This window comes from Thunnus thynnus, chromosome 3 (assembly GCF_963924715.1).
Source record: "Thunnus thynnus chromosome 3, fThuThy2.1, whole genome shotgun sequence".
Classification (NCBI taxonomy): Eukaryota; Metazoa; Chordata; class Actinopteri; order Scombriformes; family Scombridae; genus Thunnus; species Thunnus thynnus.
The window spans coordinates 25,832,995-25,860,956 of record NC_089519.1 but is presented as its reverse complement, the minus strand read 5'-3'; the positions used below and the strand labels follow the sequence as shown (position 1 = coordinate 25,860,956).

At 38.3% G+C, this 27,962-nt stretch overlaps 1 long non-coding RNA gene across 5 annotated transcripts in view; it reads right to left on the bottom strand.

The window, feature by feature from the left end:
- Positions 1–27,962, bottom strand: part of LOC137179920 (uncharacterized) — a 145,346-nt gene that overhangs the window by 46,522 nt on the left and 70,862 nt on the right. For 2 of the 5 annotated variants that reach the window (XR_010927887.1, XR_010927890.1), the window contains exon 3: positions 20,051–20,214. The exons of 1 other annotated variant lie outside the window; for it this stretch is intronic. This is a non-coding gene — a long non-coding RNA (uncharacterized lncRNA). Of the gene's footprint in view, positions 1–273; positions 1,612–4,075; positions 4,250–20,050; positions 20,215–27,962 lie in introns of those variants that run through there. 2 more of the 5 variants (XR_010927888.1, XR_010927889.1) reach the window with 2 other exon arrangements.

Genomic DNA, 27,962 nt, shown 5'->3' with positions numbered 1-27,962 from the left:
TGGGCCAAATGTGATCAAATCCAGCACAGGTTCTTCAGAATCAATCATGTCTAACTTTGACTTGTTAGACTGGTGGTGTTGGACCTGGTTCAAAAACAGAAGGGATCACTTTTCTGTTATTTTACTTGTAATGTAAACATTTTGCTCCAAATCATATGCTACTTATTATTGTTTATATGTAAGATCTCCATTAACCTCGGCTAGTGGAGTTTCTGGTCTTCCTAAAGACGATTCTGGCCATTAAAAATGCAACAAAAACAAAACAAAAGACTGATTATATATAAACAAGAAACAAAAGGAGGGACAGAACCCCGAGATTTATTATTACAAACTTACAAAGGATATTTACATCAGGCCATATTTCCTTCCGCAAGATAAAGAGAAACAAATGTGACAAAACGTGCTCCAAATGTGATGAATTCTCATGTTTTTTTTAACATTTACAATCTGGAGAGGCTTTGTATAGAATAATCACTTTCAGGTCATTTGTTGTAGTTTAAGAATAGGTTCACATCTTTTCAAGTCTATCTTAATGTAAACCTATCATGCCTTTATGTACTATATGTACACTAAAAGGGTTTTTAGTGTCTGTAATTGTCCCTGACTTGAGATTGTTTTGTGTGCCTGTTTTATGTTTGAGACAATTGACTATTCTTAGTATTCCAAGTAAAGACCAGAGACTGTATTTACAAAAACAACCAAAGACTAAAAGTAGCTTCCAAGTGGCCGTGTTTGGAGAAACTCCTAAAAATAAGGACGTGTCAGTACTAAATGTAGGACTCCAATGTTTTTGGTCTAGAAGTAATTCACAAAACATTTTAACGATGAGAGTGGCTTTTAATTCCGAGAGAAGTTAGACTTAGAGATCTTCTCACAATCAGTCAGCTGCTGCTTGGCCTCAATGCCTTTGAAAAATACACAACAACACATTTTTAAAAAGGATATGTAGATGGTGGTTGAGTTCATAAGGATCTCAGCAGCTCATCAACAAATCAAAACAATCCAGTAACACATGAAATGACATCTGTCAGAATTATTAATCAAATCAAGAATGCTCCTCAGAACCCGATTTGTTCGTAGTTTCTTCAAGTGTACGTTAAATGATCAACAACTGCAATAAATAAAGCTGATTTCATGGTCATTGCTGGATTACCCAATGAAACTGGTGCTGTATAGCATTAACTCAAAGGATGAAGATTCGCTGAATCGACTGTAAAAGACAATCACATCAACAAGCAGATGTTTGATGCTAGACACAATCTACTTGACATGTCATTATTTTATGTAGTTTCTTGTTTAAATCTATCTATATATCTTTCTTTATTTCTGCTCCTGTATATTGTTTTAGTTCATATTCACTGACACAGGCTGGTCACCTGTCACCTGTAGACATACTGTAGTGAGCAGATTAATTGATTAAACATGATGTCATCCATAGCAAGAGTGTAGTTGCTCTCAGCAACTTTGTGAAATCGGTCTTAAAAGGAAACTCTTAGCTACTGTAGGAACTTTTAGCACCACTTTGGAGGACTCCTAGCGGTAAGACTGAATCCTTTGTGAATACGTCCCCTGATGTTTCTGCTGGTGTATTTAAGATGAGGAATTGTTTTCCTGATGAAAAAACACAAAAACAAAACAGGATAACAACATGAAGTTTGACATTAAAGGAGGCCTGAATTGTTTGAAATACATTTTGTCAATGTTAATGTAATATAGACCATGCAGAACTAATCCAGCAGCTCTGTTTTAAAGTAACTGCAGCTTATATATATATCCTCTTTTTTGGCTGCAGCCCAAACAGCAGGGCAATAACAAAGATGAGTTAGCACCAGTGATGATATAACTGGGTTCATAACATTTGGAGGGACATAAGAGGAACACTTGCTGCTAATGCCTCTCTCAGTTTTCTTCATTATATTATCAGTGTGCTGAGAGCAACCATGGCGCCTGTGTGCTACTTCTATGACTTTCTTTCTCTGTTACTATTCTTATTTGTTTTAATATAAAATAGGTAAGTCTGCACTGTTTAAGTCTTTATTATGATTCTGAGGTTGTGACGTTTAAGCCAATAAAAAGTGTAATAATGTACAAATGCAGCTTACTGTCGAGTGTTTATGAACATATGTCTCTATAATTACTGCCCTAGTCAACAAATTATTTGTCAACAATGTGTTATGAGTTGATGTTTTGCATGCTGTGATAGACAGAGGCCCTAACCTGCAATGTAAGGGCTTTTTATTGAGATGCAAATGTTGTCTCAGGGATTTTAGCTCCCAGTCAATGGTTCATTGTGTATCCCTGCCTTCCTGGTGCTCTGCAAATTTATGATGTTATTTGTGATTCAAATAGATCCACCGGGGCATTTAATACATGCAAGTTCATATTCACTGCAAGCTTTTTTGTGCATATTTGATCTTGAACTTTGGGGAAAATATCTGGGAGTTTTTCTGGAGCTTTTCCTTACCTGACAAATTTCTTTGGTGTGTCAGATGTGTCTTCCAGTAATTCATTCACACCGATTAATAGCGAGTTATAAAATCTAATTTGGTATTAAGAAAATAATGGGCGATTTGAAAAATGATCATTAATACATTATGAAGAATTTTCCAAATAGAGAAAGTGATGGTGTGCTAATAATATGAAAGCAATTTCGTTTGACAGGTGGCAAATGACTTTGAGGTAATGATATCTGAGATGGATAGGGATGTATTTCTGCTTCTATCTATCTAACCCCTTCCCCCTCTTGTCCTGGTTGTATCATAAACATAATATTAATTGACCATCCACTAAACCTCCTGTCACAAATAGGCACGGCCTGTCAAGCTGTGGATTTCTCTATAATAATGACTTAACCTAACATTGAAGCCAAGGCCAAGGAGCATTTCATACTTTTTGGGGTTACAGGTTATGATTTTAAAAAGTGTTGTTTATGACAGCACATCAAATATGTACTTTTTCCTACTGCATGACAGCTGCTTTAGATAATCAGAGTAAACTAATGTTACTGAGCATGTCCTATTAGATTTGGGGAAGTTTGTACTTCAGCAAACCCAGCCAAATTTGTAAACTGAGATGTTACATTTGCCAGACACATTGCTTTGATATACGTCATCCTAAATGACATTTCACTTGTAACGTTAAATATGAAACATAATGTTTGAAACATTAAAGCAATAAAGAGGAGTCAAACATGGTTATATTTGAACGAAAATAAGTATTCTGTATTTCCCTCTTAATTCTTCTACTTGGATCATCATCGACTGGTGAGGATGCAGACATTTTGTCTTGGACATGCAGATTCAGCCTCAGTCTCTTTAAGCTTTATATCATGTATGTACCTTTCAATTGCATATTTGAGACCCTTAACATGATTCTCGTTTTAAAACAAGTCAGTTGGAAACATTAAAAGGTCAGCTGGAGACGATACTTTCAACCAACTCATTGAGCTAACGTTAGCTTAAATTGCTAGCTAGCCACAGCTGTGAAAATCTATGAGCGACAGTTGTTGTTTCAGCAAAAACGGACGGTTGCTGACCAGAAATGAGAAGCACTCGTCTTGTCTACCTCTGTCTGAAATCATGGACCCATTTACAGAAGGCTTGACATGCATAGTATCAGTAAGGAGATGAGCATTAGTGAACAATTATTTACCATTCAATTCCCTGGATCTTGGGTGAGGGCAAACTCAGAAGACAAAGTCAAAATTGAATTGACTAAAAATCCAGAGGCTTTTTGTTCTGAATTCAGGGAGCACCAGCCAGACTTTACCCTCAAGACAGATGACAGTGGTGACATGGTAGCTGCTCTTTTCATCACCAAATCTACAAGTTCCTCATCACTTTCACATGACCTGACATCACCAGCTCTGGGACTATAACATCTTCTTCATTCTGTTTCTCTGTGAATGTTTTCTGCATCAGTTTTATGTAGCGAGAACTGTAGAATCTAATGCAGTTTCACTCTGGTTGTCCAGTATTTAGCTCTATATTTTCCAAGTGGCTGGAAACATAATGGTCTGCACCTAAGCCACAACAGCTAATACGCCACGCTCTTCATATAATGGATGCACATTTACCTCCATCTCTCTCCTCGCTCTCCACTCTCTGTCCCTTGTCTGCTCATTCTCTCATCTCTCGCTCTGTCTCACAGACTCAAGCCTGTAATGACGCCTCACTTCAGGATGAACACGCTGTCATTTTTCATAATTACAGCTGGATGTGATTTTCATGCAGCCTCCTGGTTGACATTTCTGAACACACACACACACACACACACACACACACACACACACACACACACACACACAGCCATTATAGGCTGCATGAGGACAGAACCTAAGAGAGAAGGAACACATTAATAAATTCAGATGCCTTTCTTAGACTCAGAAACATAAGAATTATTTAAAGCTATGAATTGAAATATATTAAAGATTATATATAAGAAGTGATACACGTTAATGCATTAGAGTGCTGTTGTGAAGATGTTACATCACAGGTTAAGATATTATTCAGATAACACATTATATGGCCAAAAGAATGTGGACAACCCTTTCCATATACTTTTATGTACTTTTTGTCTGGGGCTGTTTTAATGGTTTAGTCTAGGCCTGCTACAGCATAAAGTCATATTTGGAGAATAATGTGTGGGGCTGCAACTAATAATTATTTTCATTATTGATTAATCTGCTGACTATCTTCTCAATTGATCAATTAATCATTTGGTCTAGAAACTTCCATCATAATTTCCAAGAGCCTAATGTGACATCTTCATATTGATTGTTCAGTCTGACCAATAGTCCCTCGTAGTGCCTATATAGTACATGTTCAGTTTACTATAATATAAGACGAAGAAAAGCAGTGAATCTTCACATTTTAAAAGTTGTATGCAAGTGGATTTTTGGCATTTTTACTTGGAATTTTTTTTTTTTTTTTAACCAATCAATCATCAAAATTATAGCCGAGTAATTTTCTGTCTAATCGATTAATAGACAACTTGCCACAGCTCTAATAGTGTTCTTCCATCATGGCAACAGTTTGTGGGAAGGCCTTTTTTCTTGATTCAGCATGAAAACGCCCCCTCTGCAAGTCAGATTCATAAAAAAATGTTTTTCCCTGTTTGAGGTGGATGAACTCCACTGGCCAATCTCAACCCCATCCAACAAGTTTAGGATAAATTGAAGGAGTCAGACCATGTCACTCAACGTCAGTGGCCGACTTAACTAATGCTCTTGTAGCTATTGGAGCAAATCCCTACAGCCAGGTTCAGAAATCTTAAGGAATGAGATGCTCGGCAATCACATATACCAAAAGGCGTAATGTTCAGGTGTCCATGAATGTTGGGACAGAATAACTGTGAAATTGTTTTGTTTGTTTCCCTTCTGTTTAGTTGATTTAAAGTCAAGAAATGTAATTTTAGGCATCCCAATCTAAGCCTTGGAAAATAAATTCATCAGACACCTCAATAGTCTTGACATTTTATCATTTGATTGTCATCCCACACGCTCTACAAGACATGCTGCAGTGTTAATTGAAAGCTTCCCAAGGGCAGATTGTTGTGGTGCCGGTGTGTTGGCACAGTATGGTATGGATACACAGGGTGAACAAAACAACCAAAACACTTTACACATACACTGACACACAATATTTTGTTCTCAAATATCTAAACAGCAGTGGGGCTAACCTTTACCTCCTCAGCTTCTTGTAATTCTGTAAAAGTCTTAAGCTATTTCAAGCAGAGAACACTTTTCAAGTATCAAACTTCTTGTTCCTTGATGGATGAAAGACGTGGAAACCTAAGTTCTGGCAGTTCAGACACCACATATTTGGTCTCTGTGGAGCTGTGTTAGTTTCTTTGAAAAGTCTCATATCAGACATATTTTAATGCTGTGGGGAATTCTTGCCTGATGACTTGCTTGGGTAGTTGCACTTACAAAAAGGATTTTGTTATTTTGAAAAAAAAAAGTCCTATGCATGTTGTGTATCTGTTATTTTGGCCCCAATTTACTTTTAATTAATCAGCTACTTTAACTAACAGAGGCAAGCTGTACCTCTTTGAGCATAAATCTTGTTTTCTGGTACATACTGTAATTAACATTTGTGAAGAAGTTTCACAACAAAGCTCAATCAAGCAGTTGTTGACGAAGGAGAAACAGCCTTCTACCTTTTTACCGCAAGCCTCAGTTACCATTTGTCTCTGATGCTCTTGTCCTACATTTCAACACCCAGGTTCTTTTCAGCCACTCTGACATGTTTCTCCTCCTTGTTTTGAGGTTTAAATGCAAAGTGATGGAGTGACAAAACACTGTCAATCAAAATGTGTTTCATGACCACTTGAGATTCTTGGCTGGTCTTAGAGTGTGAAAACATCTGAGGCTGTGAAGCCAAGGTCTCATCGAGAGACTGAACAGCAAACCTGACTTGACTGTGAATTGCCCACGAGACTCTCACTCTCGACTCAAGACTTTTTTCTTGAGAATGATCCTTATAAAACGGTGTTTTGCAGTAGAGCTCCAGTCCCATTCCCATTCCCTGTGAATCAATGCTAAGCTTGTGAATGTGGACAGCCTATTTGTCAAGTCTTTCAATTAAGAGTGCATAATGCCACTGTGTTCCTGGCCAGGAATTTTGTTTTTGAGATGTATAAATACACTGGTAAACACTCTTATTTACCTCAGTGTTCTCAAACATAATCACCAGGCTTGGCTCCATACTCTGTGCCCTGCATGAAATTAGCTTGCTATTGATTCCTTAAACATCTCCCTACAGTTCTCAACATCGCAGGGCCCTAATTGGCTAAACCAAAGTTTTAGTTTCAAGCAATGTGACAATTTTGCTTTTAATGTTGTCTACAGCGGAGAGGCAGATTGCAGATGAACCACCTTTTTTCCTTTATAATCATGTTTCACATCTCCGCCTGTGACTTGACGAGCTGGAATACCGAGGCCTTGATGTGACATTTGGTGACATTTAGCACTGGAATGTGAATGACTCAGTCTTAACATGAAAGGTCATGCCATGTGAGAGAGATTGCCCACTAAATTTGACTTATGTCTGCATTTCTTTATTTGTGCACAGAATTTACGTAACGTTGGATTATTTTGGATCCCGCCTGCTATGTCTGATTGATTTTTACCCTTTGAGTCAGTATGTAGTTGTGTTGCTTATGAAAGCTGATGTTTTTGTGTACACAGTGTCCTCATAATTTCCTATGAAGGAGCTGATATGTAACTGCAGTTTCTTGGAAAGTTTCTTTGAAAGACTATGTAATTCGGTGCTAATTACAGAGGAAATGGAGAAAGGGCTCAATTGAACATTAGCATATGCAAAAATATAAAAATGTGTCTTTTTGTGTAGATGTAAATTACAGGCAAGCATACAATTCTACATGTGTTGAGAAAGAAGATCCAACAAATGAAAGAAAGATTTTGGGAATTCTTCCAAGGAATTTCTTCTGAAAAATCAAGAGGCACTTATACACTTCACTCAACTAACTAACTACTACATAATGTCTGTTTTTCTCTTAAAAACCCAAATAAATGATTAAGGCGCCTGTCTCTGAACATCTGAACACAACACTACATCTTCCTTATAATTAGTACCAAATCAAATAGTTTTGTCCTAAAAAACTTTCTTGGAAATTATTAATTGTGGTACCTGTAAAACAAAGTGTTACTGGTAAGGCAGAGTTTTGGCACTCAGAGTGATACTTTATTCAAGATAAAACTATTAGTCAGTTGATTTATCAATTGACTAAATAATTGCTAACTGTATTCATAATCAATTCATTCATCTTTCAAATACAATTGCTAAACATTATGTAATTCCAGGCTCTCTAATTGTGAGGATTTCTTTTCCTTATGTGATAGTAAACTGAATATCTTGTGTTTTGGAGTGTCTGGACAGAAAATTCCATTTAAAGATTTCACCCCGGGCTCTGGGAAACTAATGGATATTTTTCACTATTTTCTGACATTTTACAGGCCAAAAGATCATAAAATAAATCAAGAAAGTTATCGGCAGATTAATCAATAATGAACATGATCGTTATTTGCAACCCTAAATTGCAAGAGTCTGATCTGGGTTCATGAAATGATTGAATGGAGCATAGTATGAGCTCAGGCAGAACACTCAAGTTAAATGTTAAAACAACCTGCTACCAGTACTGGTAAACAACCTGCTTCATTCATGCTTCACCATCAGCGGCTCATTCATCAGCTGCTTGATCCAATCATGTTCACACAGATATACACAGCAGCAATTATAACCCGACACTTCTCACAATTACTCTGCTAATACCTTCATTCTAACACTGTTTGCTGCCACAGCTCCCTCCATCACTCCATTCTGATTTAACTGAGTATTAATGTTCATGTATGTTTACAAAGGTAGGCATTAGTTCTCCCGGCTGAATGCAATTTAAACTGCAACAAGTTTAAGTCCTCTACCTACTCCAGCTGCAGACTGCTGAAACATCTCTGTTCGAGGTCCAGGCCCACAGTGTCTTCTAATTGGGCAGGTACTGAAGGGACACTTGTGATGTGATGGCGATGACAAGAACAGCAGTGTTAAGAACCACGAAACCTGTGGGAGCTCTCACCACATTATCTGACAGAATCGACGTGTGCGGCTGGTTCCGTCAAGGCCACAGGGAGTCTAGTTCAGCAGAACTAATTACTGTTCATTTTAAAAGTTCATTTGCTGCCAGTTCATGCCTGCCATTTTTTTTTTCCTCTCTTTTCTTTCCCCCGTCGCTTCATTGAAGAAGTCGCCATTATTTTGAAGTGTTTCATTAAGTGTTGGCAATCAGACAGCTCAGATCACTGACTTGATGTGGTTCAAAGAGTCATTCGAGGGCAAATGACAGACAATAATTGGTTTTTGAATGACCAGTTAAATAAAAAACATTTTCACAAGATACAGTATTCAAGAACCAACAGAGGTAGAGTGGTTGTGAATTCATTATATAGATATTGATATTACCATATTTTTATTAATTGAAATTATTCCCATCTGTCTGAGCTAATACAGCATAAATAATAAAATATCTTGATATACAATAGATGTTTTCAGTATTCAAATATGACACAATCCAACACATTGTTTTCAGCGATGACAAAGCAACAGCTCAGTCATATCATGGCCTTTGCTCTCACATCAACCCCAGACTGACAGTGTCCAGACTCAACACCACCTGACGTATTGTTTACTGCCTGACAGGAGACTCCTCACCAACCTGATAGATGTGCACACACGAATAGCCTTCCTGTTATTGAGAATCGAAGGGGGGTGAAGCCTTCAAGCTGGGCTGCACAGCTCTGAGCTGACGCGAGGAGACAGGCTCTTGTAGGTAACCGAGGGGGCGTCGACGGGCTCGGTCTGTGGGGAATCCACCGCAGGAGCTCCCGGGCTGGTGGGGGGGGCTCACTGCAGCGCTTTCCTCCAGCAGAGCAGCTGATAGATTGCAGCATGCATCGACAAGACACAAGCCAGCGGTGAGTGGTAGTCATAGGATGCTAAATATAGCGGTGACTTGACAAATATGACCTAGCTTTGAAAGTGCAGTGTGTAGCATCTAGCAGAACAGACTTGGCAGAAATGGAATATAATATTCATAAATATGTTTTAATTAGTGTATAATCACCTGAAACTAAGAATTGCTGTGTTTTCGATACCTTAGAATGAGCCCTTTATATCTACATAGGGAGCAGGTCCTTTTCCATGGAGCCTGCCATGTTGCACCGCCATGTTTCTACAGTAGCCAAGAACGGACTAACCAAACACTGGCTCTAGAGAGGCCCTTTTGCGTTTATCACGAGTTTCGCAGCTACCAAAGGTTCTCCTACACGCTTTTGGGGGTGGGGAGGGTGGGTTATTCAGTTCGTTGACTGCACATCTTTACCTCAAAATGTATTTTTTAAAAGTTTCTTTTCATAACAAACATTTCTGTTGAAACTGTCTATTATTTCCCTCAAATAGCTCTTAGTAATAATGATATTTACTACAGTTAGCCAACTCATGCGAAACAACACACAGAACAGTCAAGATTGGGGAGTGATGATAACACGCTCCTCCACAGGGGAATCAGTACCTACAGGTGGGTGCTGGGCGGAGGCGGGACTTCAAAGACTTCAGCTTCTGCGTCTAAGGTGATGACTTTGTCATAAATACTTACATGTGTGGGGCAACGACAAACAATCAGTGTTTCAGTCTTCTACTGAAATGCTAGCAGACAGTCTTATACTGTATGAATGTTGTTGCAAACTTTATGCATAATTAGTAATTTTCTTAAGAAAATAAAGGGGCCAGTATACTCTGTCAGAACTGCTTGTTGGATGGTCGAATCATTTTATTTCTGTCAATTTTCATGCAACAACCGAGTACAACACTATGAATGCCTTACAGGAGAGAATATGCACCGTTATCCCTACATTTAAACAATATCATGTGTCCCCCCTCTCTGACAGTCAACTTTTCACTCCGCCTTTTTTTCTTATTAAAATATTTTTTAAAAGGTATTTTATGCCTTAAGTATAGGGACAGTGCAGAGATGACAGGAATTGAAGGGAGAGTGATGGGGTGTGACATGCAACAAGGGTCAACAGCTGGATTCGCACCATCCGTGGTCATATGGCATGCATCTTAACCAGTAGACTACTGGGGTGTGCTTTTGATACTCATGTGGTCGAACAACTAGTGCTGAGCAAGAATAAACCAACCTTAAGAAAGGAGAAGTAATGACAAGGTTACCAGGACTTCTTGTGTATGAAGCTTTGACTCACTTCAGGTTAGTGAGTCTGTCATACAAAAGTCTTCATAGATACAAACATACACTATAAAAGACAGGTGAAATTAAAGCCCAACCCAAAAAGCCTGGCAAATATTAGCGTATTGCAAATATATTAGTATTGCCGTACATGCCAAAGAAAGAAATGCCAAAGATACAGTATGTTTCAAAACAGTGTCTCTATGATATAGTTTGCCCACCTGAGGCCACTTGTTAAACTGTCAAATTTCCCACTCCGCACGCATCTGGATCACTAATCTTAGGGATTCCTGATGATATTTTCTGACTGATTTTTGGGAACATTTGGTATATTTATGACAGAAAGCAGCCATTCATTGTTACTGGATTTTTTTTTTTCTTGGATTTTCTCTCAAATTTCAATATTGGTATCAGCCTGAAAATCCACCATCTGTCAACCTCTTGGTGAAATGTCATCGCTTAAGTCTGAATCATCTTTAATGTGCAGCAGTAGCAATATACCAGAGCAAAGTGTCTGAGCACTGTCAGCTTAAATACGCTGCCTTCTTACAAAGTGTGCATTCAATATGTATTGTAGTGACAACAGTGTGTCATGTGTGAGTGCAGCACAACTCCAGTTGAAACCGAAACTGACTCAGAGGCTCAATTACAGCACACCTTTCTTAACAAGGTTACAAAGTAATATGCATTATTCAAAATATATGAGTATCTCATTGGCTTAAATAACACACTGGCAACAACAGTAAAATGCATCAATCACTCTAATTTTGTTACCATCGATTTTTGCCCAAATTACATTGTGATACCAGGGATTTTTTCTTTTGTAAGTTTTAAGTGAAATTCAAAGAGTCTCCAAACAGTCAAAGCTTTGGCAACAAATCCTGAACCTGTAACAGAGATATTCTGTTCGACATTTATTCACTACTTCAGTTCAGTGTATAACTATAACAAAGTTTCAGAAAATACGAATATTAAAGTCAACTCAAACATTAACCTTTTTCATCCATTTGAAACTGTTAACCTTTGAAGCTCATCAATCAATCACAGAGTGAGCCAAGGCACCAGCTTGGTTTTTGAAATACGCTTATTCACACTGTTACTCAAGAAACATTTTTTGCATGTTCGTATGGTAACAGTAATATGTTACTGCCAAAATTAGTGCCACCACTTGTAACTGGGAATCATTCAGCAAACAAAATGGCACACACTACCACTCACACCTCATTGGCTGAAACAGATGATTGCAGTCTGAAGGTTGACTATAAAATTCTAAGTGCACATCATTTCAATGATGGATATTCAAATGTTCCTTTGGATTCCCAAATAATCATTACTTTGGGGCTTGGATTGCATTCAAGCATATTTAATATTTCACGCTTAAACTGAGGCACGGCATTAACAAAATCATTTAATTCATTTATTCGGTTATCAGTTAATTCATTCTTGGCAAGGCTGTTTACATTTTCCAGCATTATTTTCAGTTATGCTGTCGGAATTGCAAGTGTCTAACGCGCTGAACAATTGGATAAAACACTTAGCATCTTTTGGTGCTCTTTGATGCCCTGACTTCTTTTATATCCTGGGTGTGTGTGTGTGCATGTGGAAGAGACACCATCAGTTTCTTCACAGAGGTCTATATTTAAGGGCGGCAGGGAGACTCAATCTCAGGTGGGCTGACTCCACAGTGGTTTCTGCTTAATTAATGGCGTGCCATCTGTCTGTCTCCAGAGGACGGAGACCACCAGCTGCTCAGGCTTTGATCTCACCTGTCTGTCGGTCTATGAACGTGTGTCTGTGTGTGTCTGTGTGTCTGTGTGTGTCTGCATGTGTGAGCGGCTTCACGCATGTACATTAACCTTTCAGTCCTCACCTCCTCATTGAAGAGCTGCTTCAATGGAGTGACGTCATCAAGTCTTCACCTCAATAACACACTAGTGGTTTGGTCTTGCTTTGCCATGACAACGTAATTACAGTCTATTTTAATGAAATGTTATAATAAGTAGATCAATTTGACCTTTGAGTCAATTTCATTATTGTCTTTACAGCCGCACTAATCAATATTCTTATATGAACAATGGGTCAAATTACTAAATGTAATGTGAAAGGACTCATTCGTGGAGAGTAGTCTCTACTCTGCAGTTTGCCTCAGCTCTACAGAACATTTTAGCATCTTTCAGCTCATTGCTTTAGTTTTACATCCCTCAACTTCACTGTTTTTGTTCACTTTCACTGCTCTAATCATCACCTGAACGCTGTTCAGTGAGCTAAAGAGCCAGATATTTCCCTCAGGAGTTGGAGTGAATATTGGACTTATAGTTGGAAACAAACACGACTCCAAATAAATGCTAATGCTGCTATATTTCTGCTGCATTTGTTAATAGGTGACTGCTCGCTAACACATTCGCCATATCAACTTTGATGACATGTGAATGTTGTATTTACATTTTTTTCTACTGCCCCCACAGTTTAAAATATCATTGTATGCTGTAGCATTAAATTTCCCTTGAGTTTTTTGGCCACATTGAATATTCTGTTTATATTTCTATACTGCCTTTCTATTTACATTTAATTTTTGAGCTACACTTGACTTTTAACTTTATAACTCTGACTATATTGCACCAGATGACCTGTGTAACTTTTATTACCACCTTTTACTGCCTCCCTCTTCAATGCATTTAAAGAGTCAGTCAATGCACAGCATCATTAGACTCATCATTGATCTCCCTCCTCGATGCAGCCGAGGCCCGAGGACTGTCTGCTGTCACTGCTGGCAATGACGTGTCCCCTTTAAAAGTCAAGGTGAAGCATCAATGTCTTGTGTGGGAGGGGAATGCACCGCAGATCACGACGCTTGCATCTTGAAACCGCCTCTGACAGCAGAGGTAAAGTACGCCCAGCCTTCACTTCAATCCGGCCTCCCCTGAGAAAGCTTAAGGAGGTAGAAAAGATTCCCGCAACAGTTGGAGAAGAAAAGAGGCGATCCAAGTTTGTCATTGAGTCACTCTGACCCCATTTTAGGATTTCTTTTCATCACTGGCAGCATATTTAATTCAGAAGTGATACTTATTCAACCCATAGTTTATGATGTAACCAGGATTGTGTTTTCCCATCTAATAAATCTCAACTTTCCCAGATATCACAATGTATAATCTCTGAAATGATGATTTTATTTTTATTGTTATAAGAGACCATGATTCAGCCACCAGGGAGAGAAAGTTAATATTCTGATCACTAAAATAAAAACTATTTAGATCCTGTATATTTGCTCTTACCATCAAACTAACTCATAGCTATTACATTTGTCAAGACTGTAGGACTTCCTGATTGATTGATTTAATTTCACAGTCCTGCTGCAGGTTGCCGGCCCACTTACAGCAGAATTACCATAATTATTATATTCCTAAAGACACTCATAGTGTACATCAGTGTTTTCCAAGGATTTACAGACAAATTGTGTCACGTACAGTAAAACCTGGAGAAATGAACCTTTTTACATTTTTTATGTCAATTCAAAAACGAAACTACAGTATGACTAACTTAGGTTGTCTGTAACCTTCCTTAAACTGGAATTATGCTTCTCATGGATGTTTCTTTTATATATTTGTATGTAGTACTTTTGTGTTTATTTTCTTCACCATTTATAACCCGCCTCCCAACAGGAACTGAATCAACCAATCAACTAGCATAATGCGCAGTGCTGCATGACATATCGCTGAGATTTGGAAGGTGTTCGTGTTGTAACCTACGTTTCCCCACAACACTTTACCCTGCATAGGTTTGCAGATACACTTTTGTGTTCCTTGGAAAAGCTTACTACCAGTTTTAATCTGATTTATACCAAATGTCAACAAAAAAAGAACATAATCCAATATTACACTTTACACTATACCCAACAGCACAGCAATTCAAAAGCAGTTATCCAAAATGAAAAATAAATGTTGTAGTACGGTGACCTCCATCTGCCAATTTTTTGTTGTATTAACAGCCTTCATCAGATCACTGTAATGATTTTCCATAATTAAATTCTTTCAATGAATTGAATGAATTTATTCAATTTTTATTCAAACCTGATATTTAAAAGAGAGATAAAGTTAGATTGTGATCCAGAAGTAATGAGAATTTTTTACTTTATATCCTCAGGATGCAATTTTGATGTGAATCTGTATTTTTTATGATGTATTGTATTATTGAGATGTCTTGCTCCGGAGCGCTACTGTTTTTTGTTTTGATGGATGTGATAACATTTCGATAACAGTGTTTGTTTTAAGTTTGTATCAGTGCAGAAATGACACTGGTGACACATTCATTATGGTTCCCTGAAGCCACTGAGGACTGAGCAAACATTTTTATTGTATTTTGCTATTTGAACTGCACACTGTAATTCTACTGGGGGATGGATAGATATTCAAAGTTTTTAACTTAACTGAATCATATTTTTTAATCCACTAACACCTGCAACTGAACACACAAGTTGTGTATGAGTGTACATGTGGTGTGTGTGTGTGTGTTTATTCACTGGAGATGCCATTGATTTGTCACAAGTCAAATCAAATTGGCTGTTTACATAGATGAGGTATTAAGCTTAGAGAAGGAAAAACATACTTCCATCACATCAGTGATTTAAACTAGACTGTTCTAAGATGAGATAATTATAGACTTTTGTTGCCTCTTTGACTTAAAAATCCCCACCTGATTACATACTTAATAGGTTTGTTTGTATAATATTTAAGTTTGAAACTAATTAAATCAGTTTTATTAGCCAAATAATTTTACACAAACTGGAATCTTCACTTGTGGATCACATTTATAAAAACATAAATAATTGGCAAGTGGTAGATGAGAATGTTAAATTAGGGGAATACTGAAGGTATGCTTTTGATGTAGTATACAGTAGTAAATAATATACTATAAAACTACAAACAATTAATATACATTGTGTAAATGGAAATGCTAATTATTACCTATTTATCTATTGGTTATCGGCTAATCTAATGGTTAGGTCTCAGAAAAATGCCCATATTTTGAATGTCAATGGTGAATCTTCAAAATCTTCTTTTGACTGATCAACAGCCCAAAACATAAGGATATTCTATTTTAACATATGTTAAAAAAAAAAAGAGAAAAGAAACAGAGAAAAGCAGCAAATCTTTACATTTGAGAGACTTTGTTTAGTAAATGACTTTGATTAATATTCAAAATTGTTGTCTGTATCTTCAAATCAATTAATTGACCAATTGTTTCACCGCTACTAACAATAGATATTTCAAAAACTATGACTTTGCAGTATCCACATGGTTTTCATTAGTCATTTATCTCAAAATGAAAAACTGAAGTGCTGTGTATATGTAAAGCTCAAAGTAATACTGAACTGAGCTCCAGTGGGTTAGATCGTATGCTTGTTGAGTTCTATAGTTTATATATTGTTGGTTGTGTCCACTGGGCTTTGAATGGTCTTGAAAACCAGCTAGTGGAAAAAATCATGTTCTGCCTCTCAGTTCAGTACCGTGGCGCTCGGGTGTTTGGTTTTATTGGTCGTGAATCACTCTGATGTAGCAGAAATGACCTTGGTAGTACAGACCCTCCTGAAGGACAGTTTACACGGAGTGGGCGGGAGTGTGGGCGGCCACGATATTGGAAGACAACTGCCCTACTTGTAGGTTAATACCCCCTCATCGCTACATCTGTCCCTTCATTCATTTCCATTCTCTTGCGATCTCTTCTCTTCCTGTGACTTTTTCTGAAATACTCAGGAGGTGCAACATCATCCTCTCTGGGATTTTCTGCTGTCAACATCATAAGAACAACTTACAGCCTTTGTCTGGCAATGGAATATTAAAATTTAATGACACCAATGCCGTCTCATAATTACATTATGATTGCAAATCACCTACGCTATTGTTAGACAGTAATTGATGAATATGTGATGGTATGAGCTGCTAGGAGAGTGACAAATGACAGGACTAATGACAGTATAGACTGACTGCAGATGAGCTGCGGCCTTATAAGGTCAGGAGGAACTGCAGCAAACTGATGTGAGTCTCTCTCTCACACACACACACACACACACAAATTGACTATTGTTATATTCATAGTGGTAGTTTTATGCCATTTGTGTTCATATGAAAGCATGAAACGTGCACATACAGTGTGCATGTATGTGTGTTTAAATGTGTGTCTCTCTTCCTGCTCTCGTGTGTGACCCGCTGCTGGCCCGAGCACAATGACTGGACCCAGTACGCTGACAAGGGGATAAGTAATAGCTTCACTATGGCCGCCAGCCTATACAATCATCCCTGCTATTGCCTCCACTGATTTATTGAAAGACAACGACCTTTGGTTGCACTGAGCCCAGTGCCTGGCCCGGCTCCCAATGCATGTATTGTTTTCCATTTTAGTGCCACATATTGCCATAGGGAGACCCTGAGTCCCTGTCACTGCTATAGATGCGTTAGCTGTTAATGAAGTGGTCACCATAAATTACACAACACCTTTGCATTGCCGAGTCCAGCTTGCATGTGTGGGTGTAGTTTGAATTTGAATTTCATTTTTGTCAAAACATTTTAGGAATTACAACACAGTGTAATGTTATTTACGACATATAACCTCACTGAAAGACACTAATATACCGCAATGGTATTTCATCAGTTTTACTGTTTGTGGATTGCCTTTGATTGATAGCTAATGTTTTAATTAAAATACGTTTCAATTATCCCAGTTGATGGAGTACAGATACAGATGGAGTAGTGCTGTGGTAAATCACAAGGATGGTAAACTGGACTGTTCTTCAGAAGGGACTAAATCACCTCCAAGTCATATTTTGCATCTCAGAGCGTTTCTTAATTTATATTCCATTTCACTTTGTCTGGACAAAATGCTTTATGAAAAGGTAAACATTTCCACCGGAGCCAAAAGTGGCTTCCTGCGTACAGTCCTTCATCAATCGCTTCACTGTGGGTCAAAGTGCTACCGGGAGCAACCATGCTGGTGAAATAATTTGGCTTCAAGCAGACCTTGATATTAATACAACATTAGAGTCTAGTGTTGAAATACATGAGAATGAAACTGGGAGAATGTGGAAAAACAGAGATTATCTGGCCTAGCCAGTGTGGTTTCTACTCTATTAACTTCTCTATTCAAAATTGATGAGACCTCGGCTACAGGACAAGGTTAAAAGGACAAAGGGAGAGAGAGCAGTAGAGTTGCAAAGTGGGAGATGTATTTTTAACCACTTGAAATTCCTCAATATTCCACATCTATAACTCCCACACCCCTGTTGTTAGATCAGAAGTTGGAGGAATGAGAAATGAAACAATTATACAACGCATTCTTTGAAAATATAAAGTTTGGGCCAAGAAAGTTTTTAAGATCCAAACACACACCTCCGGCTATATCGCTCTGTTAGCTATGATCCACGAGTTAATGATGTGGTTTTGCTATGATGGGCTGCGGTTAGCTAATCACCCCAAATCCCATATGATGGATATGCATATATAGATTTTGCTATTAAAATTCTCAAAAATGATCTGTCTTGAAATACTATACCCATGAGCTTCACCCTGCGTTGCCATGGCAAGGAAGTGAGTCAGAATGCTTGTGAGTTGCAATTATGAAATTATGAAAAACATAATTGCTGTTAAAACATAATTGTACCATACGGCTAAATTCAAACAAAACCAACCCAAAATCTGAAAGTGAATTTACATAAATTAATTTACGCTGCTGAATGTTTTATCAGGTTTCTACAATGTGTAATCTTTAGCTTCAACTTGCCGTTGTGCAGAATTTTGTGCTTGGTGATTGGATGTTCCTTTACTGAAATGCAGAGTCTGTCTCCACCAGAAAAACAACAGAAATGGTGGTTTTGGGAAGCCCTTGTGGCTTACAGATTTATGTGCAGACCGACAACCAGAACATCTGTTGTTTGCATCCAGATGCAGATCACTGTCGTACATCATTCCCCATCTTTCTCTACCCTCATTTCTTGTCATCTCTCTATTGTTGTCTTCCTGATAGAACACATAAAATGACCATAGAAATAACTATGATAATAATAAAGAAATGTTTATGTTTTCCTAATAAGGACCTCACGTAGCCATGCAAATTGAAACAGAGATATGTATTCATTCACATGCCGTCACCCCAAAAAAACAGAGATAGGGGTAAACTTTTACCCCCAATGCACAACCACCTGTTATCACATGACTGAAGTTCTGGAAAATTGTAAATAAATAGGACCTTGAGTTAAGACTATTTTATTATAGTTCATATGTGTTTTGGAAGGTACCACATATTGGTCATATTGGTTGTTTAAGAGGGCAATGATAATTTTGTCATTTAGTTTGAAGGACTTGGAGGAGGCTTCTCTTATGTCTTTATATACACAGTTATGTACCTTTGACTTTTTAACAAAGATACCAAAGACAGATATTTCCTAACACATTTGGTCATTTTCTGCGCTAGTAATTTAACTGGGTATAGTTTGTGTCCACCCAAGCCTTGGAAGTGCTCCAGCTGCCAATCTCCATCTTTATGCATGAAAATGAACAGGACTTTCCTTAAAGAACACTGGGTGCCCAAAAATATACCCCCCCCCCCCCCCCTTTGCTACTCTATGGGAATTATTTAAGGTTATATGGCTCACCAAAAAGTGGAATGAGAAAGAGAAAATATTGAGGAAGAGAGATGGAGTGAAAGTGAAAATCCTGTCAAGCTTACATATCGAGTTTGTGTTCCTCATCAGTGGGTTGGAGGGATTGAGGAAGGAGAGGGAAGGAGAGAGAGAGAGAGAGAAAGAGAGAGAGAGAGAGAGAGAGAGGAAGATCCAGTCTGCTGGGCACATGAGCTCAGAGGGGTGACACAGAAGAGAAAACACACACACACACATACACACACACACACACGCACACACACCTCACTATCAGCTTAACTCACACCTGCAGTCTGGTGGAATATATGCCCGTTTGTACTCACTTTTCTGCCGTATCCCTGCACTGCTTCTTTATTTCCACACTGCATTTCTCACTCACTCAACTGTTTTGTGCTCTTTACTGACTCCATGTTTCCCCACTGTTGTTTACAATTCATGTATTTCATATAATCAGTCAGACCGACTCAGGTAGCATACGCAATGTGTTGTTTGTCTGAAAACAAACAACACATCTGATAGTTAATACAGAATACTGCGTATTTGCCTGTTTCTGTCTCCCTCTGGGGTGAAAATGCGCTTGGTGAAGAATGACTGGGTGACTGGGTGACAGGTGAGTGGAGCGGAGCCTCACAGGTTCATTACCGGCTGGCAGAGTGGAGCACTCCAGGGCACGGCAGTTGGAGGTAACGCTTCGGGCCTCCTCATCAACATCCTGTCACCTCCATTTTCATACTCTCAGGCTTGGCACAGCGACTGACCCGGTCCCCCTCGGGGGAAAACTGTCTTCCTGAACAATAAGTCAACACCTGGTAGCGGGAAACAGAAGAAACCGGAGGTTTGTTTAGTCTAAGAGTAAATGAAAAAAGCTGGTGTCAGCTGACCTTCATGTGAATTAGATGCGCAGTTTATAATGAAGAGCAGGCTAGACTGCATGTCGGTAGATCGTTTTGTGCCAAAGGATGTTTAACCACATTCCAACATATCTCTGTACCTCTATTATTGTGAAAAAAAACTGTTTCAGACATGGAATATGTAACACTTCTAGCTTCATGTATCTGTTATCACTTTTAGGTTTTCATATAAAAAAAGTCCCCATTACATACATTTTCTGTCATAGCTACATATATTTAAACATAATAGGGCTGCTATGGATAGAGCTGCAGTGCTTTCACAATAGTTAGATACATGGGAGAAATGTTCAATATGCGTGTAAAAAACCTGAGTGGAAACACTGGAAATTAAAAAAAAAAGAAGTGAAATATTGCAATAAAGTTTTTAGGGCTGCAACTAACGATTATTTTCAGTATCGATTAGTCTGTCGATTGTTTTCTCGATTAATTAAATTGTTTGATCCATAAAATGTGCCAACCAACAGTCAACAACTAGATATTGAGTTTACTGTCAAAGGAACCAGAAAATATTCACATTTAAGAAGCTGGAATCAGAGATTCAACGATTAATTGATTATCAAAATAAATGGTGATTAACTTAAAAGTTGGCAACTAATTGATTAATCGACTCATTGTTGCAGCTCTGAAAGTTTTTACACTTGGCTGAGATGAAAATGTGCATCAATAAGAACAAAATGCTAACAAGTGCAATGGAAACAGCGAATAAACCATGAAGCATGTGACCTAAACATCACTCTAACTTCAGCTCTACTGAAGAGAAAAAAAATAGCTGCAGACAAAATCATCACATATGTGCAGACCGACGAGGATACTGTAACGTCTCTCAAAAATAATACATGTAATAAACATAAATGCCATATTTCCATCATGTTTTCCACATGGTTATATCCATCATTTGAGGTTTGACACTCCATTAATTACATCATCACGTTTCGTCCTTCTCTTTGATGGTTTAATGGCATCGGACTGGAACATCAACACCAAATTTTTCTCCTAATATTCACATACCAGTAGTGAATGGAAACTAAACTTCGTGCTACATTTGCATGGAAACTTCTCACTAGTCCACCCAACCGTTTAAATCCACCAACACATTCTCATCTAAGTCATCATTTCTTAGGTAGGCAGCAGAATGAATCACTCTAATATAAATAGTCCAACAGCAACGAGACCTTAGGCTGTGACTCTTAATTAATATTTGCTCACATGCTTTATGTAAAAGGTTTTACTGGATATGCACATGGGAAAAGATGAGCGAAAACACATTACAGTCTTATTACTCTACGTGGCTAATTCACTGTGCTTTGTGGTTTAGTTTTCTTAACATGTAAGAGATGATAATTAAACAACAAAACTATTACAGTGCTCTTAGATCTCTGTTTATTCAACCTTGTGCTGCTGTAACCTTGAGGTTAATGTGATGGTGTTCAGCTCAGACTTCAGACTGAGGGTTAGGGTTAGACTATGAAAAATGCAACCCTGTCTCATAGAAACTACACTTATATAACCTGCAACAGCAAACAGCTTTTGTTAACAACATAAAGACACCCAGGTTTTAAAAAAATAAATAAAAATAATGCCGAAATGTGATGTTTAACGTATTTGCCAAGTCACAAAAATGTTGATACTGAACATATCTTCTTAATGTTCACAGATAACGTATTTCTCTAGTTTTCTTCATAGCAACTAAAGCATGATTAAACTTTTTTATGGTTATGTTTATGCACTCAAAACACTTAATATTAGAGGAAGATTGGTTAAATGTTGAAAATGTCAACTGTGACTTGAAGCACAATACCAGCATGTAAACAAAACCAGCAAACAAATGAGTCATATATTATATATATATATATATATATATATACACATATATGTGTGTGTGTGTGTGATTTCAAGGAGACGGGGTTGAAAAATGACTCAGGGGCTTAATCAAACATGTGACCGACGTATAAAACTGGCAGCGTTTTACGTAACAAAGTGCATGTCTGAAAGAAGTTATTGTCACTGCTGCAATCCTATTAACTTTCCCATCACTAGCACGGTCTGATTTTCTTCTTATTGTCCATGCAGGCTGCCAGTAAGGGCTCTTAATTTCAAACCGCAATCAAAGGGAGGGTTTTCCACAGGCTTAACTTCAGAGGCAAAGTCTTTGAGAAGTTCCCCAGACAATTTCACTGCAGTATGAGTGTACTTTTCACTGTTATCTTTGGGTAGAAGAGGTAGGAGAAGGAAGTCATGCAATATCAGTCTGCAATATGTTTAGCTGAGAGTAAGAAATAGCCAGGCTTGTAATTGCTTTGGGACAAGCTAGGATGGTTCCTCTGGCAGTGAGAGATTTTCTTTTGGTCAACCATGAGGGCAATAAGACAGATAAGCAAAAAGAGAGAGACAGACAGACAGAGAGGGGAGAGTTAGGGAGGGAGATTTTCTGATGTGTTTCAGATGAAATAGAGGTATTATCGTCCCATAAGTTTACAATGTAAACCTCACAGTCGGTTGCCCTTCCAAAACTCAGAAGTTTAGCAGAGAAAAAAAACACACAGACGATTGGGTAGCAAAAGAGGAAAAAGAGTTTCGATTTCTCAGTGCATTTCTCCTTCTGAGCGTGCTTTACAGCTGTTTGTCCCCGGCTTGTGGCGACTGTCAAACAACCCTCAGAGGAATCATGTCGCAGTCTCGGTTTTTGGTGTTACTATCAACAGTTTTTTCTCCAAATGACTTCAATCCTGTTTCATTACCGCTCCTCTACGAGATAAAACCCGCCGAAAGATACAAGGAGACAGACAGAGAGAAGCACCTGCAGCCACCGATGTTGTCGACTGTCTCTTACAGTAGCAATGTACATCACTTTCACTGTCAGGACAGAGCTTGTTTACCGTCTCTAAAAAGGTGTGTCCTTTAATTAATAGCTCGAGGGCTTTGTTTAGCTGTCTGCAGTGGGAATGAGGTTATAAAAGTGCATCAGTAGAGAAGAGCCTCCATCCTTGTAGTATGGATGTAAATGAATTAGAGCAGAAACAATTAGTTGATTAAGCAAATAGTCAATTGGCAGAAAAATGTCATCAACTATTCTGATAATCTGATTATCTGATTAATAGTTGCAGTCATTTTAATCAAGAAAGTCTCCCTAGTTGCTACATCCTCATTAGAATTTGCTGATTTTCTTTGTCTTAACTGTGTGTGATAGTAAACTGAATGTTTTTAGGTTGGCTGATGTTGTTGCACAGGTGTTATTTTTACCTCGTGGTCCATTATTGAAGCTTGGCACCAGAGTGAAAATGCGGTTGACAGGAAGCTGACAAACTGAAGTTAGGGATTGTCTAAAAATTGGGTGCAAAGTGGTCAGGAGAGCTTTTCAGATTTTTGTCAATAGCTCTCTCGTTTTCATCATTTCATCTGGACCTGCTACTTTTTCATGCGCAACCTCCATTTTAAAAAAACAACAACACTTTTTCTCTTGTTTTGAAGGTAGGGTTCAAATACAAATCATGTTCTATTATTTTATTAATTTATGTGCATGGTTATATTATTATTGTAACAGTATTATTGTTATTAAATGAGCAGCTAAAGGGTTGAGGTACATATGTTTTAGCGTAAAAATGCCATTTTCCCCAAGTCCTTCCAAAAACTTATTCCCACATGAGCTGACGTAGGTTTCTGCATGATGACGTTGCTACGGCTACCTCCTGTAGCTAAACATTTACTCTGTCCATTACTTTGCTCCAGTAAATCATAACAAATATGCAGGACAACATCATCTATCGTAATGTCCCTGTTTATTTGCCTCCTTGTTCTATTCATGCTATATTTCTCCAAACCCCCATTTTCCAGTTGGGCAGTTACAGCTGGGATAGGCAGTGTTCTGGAAAAGGCAAAAAAAAAAAAAAAGTGTTAAGCCGCCCCCCCGATACTTGCACGCAACACAGTGTTTACAACTGTGCTCACTCACAAACACACATATCTTCCTCTCAAGGCACAACAACCTTTAGTAAACAGAAAACGGTAAACAGGATCGCCTCTCACCTGTTTGAAGTCCACCACAAAGTAATCAGTGTCCCATCCCCCTGCTTGAAGTGATATTGAGTCTCTTTCATTGTCAGCCTCCAAAACCGTCAGAGAGCCGGACCTGCAGCTCTGAACCAAGACCCAGAGCGACGAACGAGCAGCACGGGCAGAGTGTGTGCACATAGGCACATATATAGCAAAAAATGCTTCTAAAATGACCTACCCTAGCTTTAATTGAATTCGGCACTGGGAGTAAACTAATGGGTCCTCAGCCACAGTTGCCTGCTGGCAGTGCATGAGGCAACCGAGGTTAGATACTGGATGCTACCGGCTGTTGGCACGAATACAAGAGTAAATCAACTGCTCTGTTGTACAAAAGGAAAGTTTAATTCTCATAACTCAGTGAGATGCTTGATTTGCTTTTGGCTATTGTAAGAATAGATGGATAAATGCAGCGTGTACAGATGCCTGATGGTTTCAATACACCAAATGATGCTGCTGGGGAGACAGTATGCCTAGAACAAATGGTCCCTGAGTATTTATTATGCAGCATCTTTAAAAAATAATGTCTGCAAGACAGTATTATAGTCAGTATAATCTTGTCCTTTTCTTAAGAGCGCCACTTGAAACTTAGAAGTGTTTCATCCCTGACAGCTGTGGCCCTGCACGTCCCTTTTCATCAAAGTAAAAGTTCCTTTCAAATATTCATCTCTATGCATTTTATTTTCATGATCCCAGCTCACCACTCTAACTACAGCGGTGCAAAGGAAACTTAAAAACCCTCCTAGAAGTCAGCAGGCACGCTTAATAATGCTGCATCCGGGCCGACCTTACTGATGGCTACGATATTTAAAAATAGCCCTGGCTGTCCGCCTCTCCCTCCTCACTTCTCACAACATGCCACTGTCAGTGTGTCGCACCTGCTGTGGTGAGACCATTGCATAACCATCTCTGCTCATGCAGAAGATCAGTGTTTCTCTCCAGCGACACACTGAGTGAGTGTGTGTGTGTGCTGAAACAGAGAACAGTGTGCCCCGACTAAAGGACACTGAAGGTCAATACATGCACCAAATAAGACAGAATGCATTTTTTCTGCACAAATATAACCAAGTTTGATATTATGACTTTTATCATGCTGTTGTTTACAAAAATCATCTCACTCCTCCAATAAAGTGTGGTGTCCTCAATTAAAGCTCAGGATGTCCTGCCACAGGACAGATCACTCAATGCTTTCAGAAATTACAATATACACTCACAGGCCACTTTATAAGGAACACCTGTGCAATCTAATGCAATCCAATACAGCAGCTCTGCCATAAATTCTACTTTTACGAAGCTTATGCACTCCAGTACACCACCATCACCCAGTACGACCTCAATAATAAACATAAAGTAGAATTATCACCTTTCTGACAATGTCAACAAAAATGTATAAGCTTCATAAAAGTAGAATTTATGGCAGAGCTGTTGTATTGGATTGCACAGGTGTTTCTAATGAAGTGGCCGGTGAGTGAATATTTATAGTATTCTCATCAAGGGGTCTCTGGTGAAAGAACCTCAAATAACCTTTTTTTTTCCTGGGAACTCAGTATGATATAAATCCTGAATTGGAAAACTCATAGGGATATGGTGGGATATGGAGTTCCTGCTTCCTGTTGTCAATAGTGAAGGGTCTACAGCTAAGAGGGAGAAGCAGTTGTGGAGAGTTGTGAGGAAGCTTGCTGTTTCTTTTAGAAAAATTACAACTTTACCCTATATAATATAACCAGTGAAGTGATCAGCCTTCCTGTAAATATAGTCAGTGGTGTTTTTATTAAACAGGCAGTAGAATGAAGCAAGTTAAACTACTTTTTTAATCAGTTATTGTCAGATTTGAGGACTGTGCCCAGGTGACATCTTTCTTTTTTACCCTAGGTGGTGTTAACGCTGTAGTATAGTTGAAATTTTGCATAAAATAAAAGACATTTTTTGATTGTTTTAATGTAAAACAGAGGAGTGAATCCACATTGATACGACTTCACGAGTCTTAGTCTCTGTTTGTACTGTCTACATTTGTTCTGTCTTATTATTGTACTGTCAGTCATCTGTAAAGCACTTTGATTTGCTCTAACCTGTACAAAAGGTGCTATACAAATAAAGATTAACTGATTGATTGCTGAGAGCCAATCGTTTACAAAAGAGGCACGTATCACAGTATCAATACTTTTGCTATAGATCCCTCACTAATAGAGAGCATATCCAACCACAGTAAATACACACACATTCAGACTGGTGGATACTGTACAAGAAGGTGTGAATCAAGGACCAACACATACCAACAAGAAACAGAAATCCAATTTAAAAAAAACAGCCAAAAGCTATTTTTAGAGAACTACAGCATTGTTTTTGTTTATGCCTTGTAAGGATGTAAAGCCTATAAAGCAGTTGGTTAGCGTGTTGCACCGCTGTGATTGGTTCAGAAAAGGTCATGCAAGCGGACATGTCATAAACAGATAATAAACAGATTCCAGTCAATCTGTCATGCCTGCGTGTGATTAAATGTGCCATTTAGCTGAGGCAAACATGTATAAACGAGCATATGTGAGTGAATGAGAATAAGCAAACCGCAGCGATAGCAGGTTAAACCAACAATGTGTAATTTAACAAGATTTACAACAAGAAGCGCTTTCAGGAGTTATCTCAGGACAGACGTCAGATTGCTTTACAAGGTGGACCTACTATAAAACAAGCAGTTGTGCTCGGATAGCCTGTCTCGAGAATGTTGACTTTATTAACATTGATTTACTGAGTTGACTCGTCTATAAACTGTCCTAATGTGGCGTTCTCACCAACCATTAGCTCCGTCCGTTTTAACATAACTATAAAGCACTTTAAAATTGTTTAATGATCCCTTAAGCTGAGAAATATAATTTACTCAGCTGTTGACCAAAACCTTACCTCCGTGAGTCACAAGTAACTCTTTCTACTCATTTTGAATGTAGGTGCAAGTTATAATTCATGCTATGATGTTATATACCCTTGATAATAATAAGTATAAAATGACCAGCTTCAGTGAACATCCGGAGACTTTCGGCTAGACGCAGAAGGATTCTTGGGTTACTTTTCTCCTTCTTATATGGTAAAATAAACCATCACTGTAAAATACTGCAAGATGGAATTCATGCATTGTTTTAGGTAACTATTAATAATTGATGAAATATTAAAATTCACCCAAGTGTAGCCTCTTCAGAGAAGAATATTAACATTTCCCTGGAGAGTCTGAAGAACGACTTCACTGTTTTTTTTCTCACTGTGCCAGTGGATTCATTTTTAGATGGGCCGCCAGTAAATTGATGGAGTTTGATGACCTTTTCTCTACAAACACTTCTTTAAATGCTAACTTTTAATAGGCATTAGGTACAGCATACAGTTTGTCTATAAACTGAAACCATTAAAACCTCCTGCCAGCTCTCTGAAAACTCTTATATGCCCTCTTTAATTATTTTTGATTAGTTCATTGACTTACTTAATGCTCTGCTCATTACACACTGAATAACCGATGTCTCGTTCACTACACTAAGCCAGCTTTGGCCGTCCAAAGGCATAATATTGTATGCTGTAAGTACAAACACAATACACTCAAACTGGTTAGATTTGTG